Consider the following 5,128-nt stretch of genomic DNA (forward strand, 5'->3'; position numbering starts at 1 on the left):
GATAAATGGAGTGCACGGAGGCTGCACACTCTCTTTCTTTCCTACCTCCTGTGCTGCGCGGGAACTTCGGTTCTGTAAGTTTTATTTAATCATTAAAATTGTATATATTCTTTAATATTTGCCTGCATTTATTCACGCCAGTACACATATCAAACAGAAAATTCACTATTACATGAGAAACTCTGAATGTTTTACAAAGAAAATATTTTCACTGTGAAAAAATCCTTTGCTAAACTGAAGTTAAAGAGCAATTATTGCTATTCCCAGATTTTCTTGTGTGAGTGGTCTTATTCTTAAAAACCCTTATATTTGCTTCTGGTTTAAAATATTATATGTTGACCATAATCCTTTATTTAATCCTTTATTTTAGGGTATTGTCTCTTCTAAGTAGATTATAATTTCTCCTCTTCTTCCCTGTCCCCTTCTTCCTCCCCCTTCTGTTCCTTCTTCATTTACTTGCTCCTGTACTATTATCCTCCCTTCCTTTCCCTTCTTACTTTGTTAATCATTTCCAGATAGTGTTATGTACTTTATAAAGTATAGGAATAATGATGGTCTATTATTTTCCTGTTTTTCTCCTTTGTCCATCATTCTTTCTCAATTATGAAATACTTGAACATGTGGACCCTCATCCCTCTTAACAAAGATTTTGATGATTGGAAAAGCTATATAAGTCAAGAGACTTGTCAGTAAACAGAATGAGACAAGACATCAGGAAAGAAAATTAGGGCGGTCCATTGGTAAGAATTTCTTATACGGAGAGTTCTGTACTATGCAGAGGAAAGGAAAAGATCCCCGTTATTTCCGCATTTCAAAACAGTATCTTACATGCAGACTTCTATGTCAAATTAAGGCAGGTAATTGTTTCCTTTTTAATTAGATTTACTTTGTTTTCAGTTTATCACAATACATTAATTTAATTATAATCACTCCAGTCCCAGCAGCTTACCTAAATGAGGAAAACATGAAAAACATTGAAGTTAAAACTGAGACAAGACATTTTTGATTCTCTCTGCCTTAACAAGTACTCTACATTATTTGGAGTACACTGTAATCCAATTTAGAAGGCATACAGGATAATTATTCTTCATGTAATTACATGCGTATAAACCCTGCATCTTCTACATCATCAGTGCCTATATCCCTGTGAGATGCCTATCACCATGCACAGCTTTTTCCTGTTGGCAGAACCTCATTTCTCAGTCCTTTGGGAGTTAAACCTCAAAGTAACTTGACACCCCTATTCACTATTACTGCAGTGGTGATCATAAGCATCCTTGGGTTTCAAATTCTTATCATCCATTTTCTTTCCAGTCAGTCAAGCCCTGTTATATTTGACCAGTGAATAGAATATGAAAAGGAACACAAGCCATCATTATTCTTAATATATTTTTAGGTATATGTGAATAGAAATGTCATTTTTTCTTATAGGTCAAAAGCTTAGTGTTCTGTTAGAAAAATATATCTTCAGTAATTTGCTTAACCATTTTGTTTTGTCATCAAGATAATCTTAAGCATGTATAGAATTTTACAAATTTCCAGAATTATGATTATTTTAGTAGTAAAAATGGTGAGTGACTAAAGTAAGAACTACATTCTGAAATGGACATAAAAATTAAAACAAGAGTTCTTTATTTCTGAAGACAGCTGTGTTAATACTTGTCAAATTAGCAAAGTGTCTCTTAAAATATGAGTATGAAATGTGAGTAAAATGTATTTTAGGAAGCAAAAGTTTTCAAAACTTTATATTTTCTAAACCATTCTTCCAGTTCCATATATATATATATATATATATATATATATATATATATATATATATATAGTGTGTGTGTATGCATGTGTTTGTGTGTGCATATATACACATACACAAGAATATAAATATGTATTTATACATATATATATTTGAACATGACGATTTTCTGTCCAAAGAACTTTTAATCTTCATCACCATCATTTGTGCTTCAAAAATGTAACTGATCTCTGCAATCATCTTACTGCTATGCTATCACAGCCATAATGTTAATATCTGTCTTGTGCTCTTGTTTAAAATTTATGTGCTTTTTTCACTCATTGGTCATTGGAAACCTTGGCACCTTTATCTTTTATCTCCTTCCCTAATATTCATGATGGTGGTATACATATGGCAGTGAGTATTGTAAGCATATGTTTACCCTGCCAGATCATAGTGAATATCTTTTGTTTCATCCTGGCTTACATGATGAAAATTCAATAATGGTAATGATGATTTGATTCTGAATATTGTACTCAAGCCATCACATATATTAACTCAAGTATTTTTACTAATAACTTCCATTCCTGGTCTTCTTGGTTTTCTTAATTAGTTTTTGACAGTCTTATTATATAGTTCATGATAACACTGGATTACTTCTGCCTAAGCCTCCCAAGTGTGGAACTCACAGCATAAACAAACACAGTCACAAAATCCTTTGTAAGATAAATTATCTCCACTTACAACATCATTTAGAAATATAGCTAATGGTTAATGCATGTAGCATAGAAAGTTATGTATGTGCTCTCTATATCTGTAACTCCACTATAGTCCCGAGACTTCAGCATGCATACAGTACACTTCCACAGTAATTTTTTTTTTTTTAAGAACACTGCTATTTCAACAATAGCCATCAGGGGCTTATGAGGCTCCACCTTTAATGCGAGACTATGGAAAATTAATAGATGCTGGGAAGAATGTTCTACTTTCTATTTGCTTGTTTGTTTATGGTTTTCAAACATTATATTCTGTTTTCCCCTTCTCAACTCGTACTGGATCTTTTCTACCGCTCTACCTCCCTACCTACCAAACTTAATTTTCTTTTTGCTCTTTCTCAAAACATCAAAACAAACAAACAAAAAACCCCAATAACCCAAATAATACATAAACAACACACAAATAAACAAGCATGGAGTTTGTTTTCTATCTACCAACTTCTTCCGGACAGGAGCCTGATTTGGAGTTCTAGTGGCATAGCCAGCAACAATCTACTAAAGGGAAATTATTTTCCATTTATTTAAGTAGTGTAACCACTGATATATTTCCCATATTCCAGCTAATTACTGTGCATCTCCTCTTATGCAGGCCATAGTTAAAGTCTAAAGTTCTAGAAAATAATTACATAATAAAATCAAAGTATGAGGTGGGTTGCTTGGAAGACCTACTTGAGGGTGATGGGGTGAAAATGTGCCAAACTTAGGTATCCATATATGAACCTGTTAAAGAGTAACAGAATAAGAAGCAAACAAACACACAAAAGAAACAAAATAATTCATATAAATCTTTGGTTTTCCTTTCTGAAGCATACAACAAGGGCACCAAGCAGCACAACAACAACTTTTGAAGTCTGTTATTACATTTAACCACTACTCATTCATTTCATACACTGTCTGTAAAGTCTTATTCCTCAAGTACTTATAAATGAGTGAAATACTCTTTGACCAACTTACTGTGCATTATCATAATCCTCATATCATCATCTTTCTTTCCAACCTTTTGCTGCTCCAGGGTTTCCTTTTCTCGAAAGGCAGCAATGTCCTTTCAGATTTTTCATTTAGTTCAGCAGACCTCATTTTCTTAAGCCTGCTTGTTATCTACAGTAATGTCCTACATCTCTCCCTGTTTCTAATCACCACTGAATAAACTGGGATGTGCTTCTTGATTTAGAGTAATGCTCAGAGCAGAATAACAAAGCAGAAAAGAGAGATACTCTTGGCAGCATTTCTATCCCTGAGCTTTATTTTTTTTCTTTTCCCTTTTTGGGAATCTAGGTTTTCATTTTTCTTTCATGATGAATCTGGTATGCCTTTACCACATTTCATATTTTCTGTATTGTAGCCCTGTCTCTGAGCAGACAACTCTGAGATGTTGGTTGAAGCATCTGGAAGCTTCTGGTGCTTGTCACAGCTCATTTGCACAACAAGTACATTTGACATCTCTGTGTTCCTGTTTAGTGGCTTCCTTCTATTCTGTTCCTCAACAAGGCACAGCATCTCTCAATGGCTCTCAGATACTCGCCTGCCCTGGCCCTGCCTCTGTATTGATCATTAAGTACTTATAAGCAGTTTGAAATGTGCAATTTATGGTGATGTTGTAGAAGATCTCCAAACTTGCATTTGTTAATCATAAGACTAGGCCTGTAACTCCTGTAAACTTCTGCAGACCTGTATACTTCTAGAATGAACAATAAAATGAACCTTACAACTTTATACTTTGGCTCAAACCTAAGGCTGTTCACAACTGCTTCCTCAAACTCTTTAAAGAATCTTTAAAGATTATTTAAAATCTTTAAAGAAGCAGTTGTAAAAAGAGAGCATGCTGTACAAGATGATAGCTTCTGTTAAACATTCTCTGCAGGTCCACCAGGGGGAACAAAGGGTCATTCCCACTCTGGCGCAGGCTAGAGAAGTTTGCTACATTTTGTTACTTTCAGTCTCTCTTTTCTAATTAAATTTGAGGCTCAGCTTGATGTTGTTTCTCAGCATTTGTTTCTGTGATGAACATAATTCTGTGCTCATCAGAAGATATTTTAAGCTCACAGTAATCATCCAATTGCTTCATCAATCTAATGCTGACAGTACTTTCTTTTATGGTAATTTTATTCAGTATTTTGCAGTCCAGATACATAAAGATGCATTTTTTAAACAAATAAAATTGGAATAGTCAGTGAAAAGTGGCTAAATTTTATGGAATTTTAAAGTAGATGATAACTGCAGTATTCAAATTTATTTATTCAACGAGAGAATAATTGACAGTTAAAGGAAAAAATTATATGTTTTAATCTGATTCTAAACTGGTAATTAGCCCTATGACTGAGGTATTAAATGATTAACAATACTACTTCTTTCCATGAGCCACTTACAAAAGTAGCTTTTAAAATTGGAAGCATTAATGTTTCTTGTAATCTTGCAATCATGACACAATTCACTTCTCAGTTAAGGAAACTGAGCAAATGGAAAGTTAAGAAAGAGTGCAAAATGAAGCTATTGACTTAACAATCAGGTCAAGATGAGACTTGCACCCTGTCTGCCTCATGCCTTCTCTGGTAATAGTGAAAATACTGTTAGGAGGATGAGGACCCAGTGACTAAGCCTGGCATTGCTGATAATAATAACAATG

The sequence above is a fragment of the Microtus ochrogaster genome, chromosome 1 (genome assembly GCF_000317375.1).
Source record: "Microtus ochrogaster isolate Prairie Vole_2 chromosome 1, MicOch1.0, whole genome shotgun sequence".
NCBI lineage: Eukaryota > Metazoa > Chordata > Mammalia > Rodentia > Cricetidae > Microtus > Microtus ochrogaster.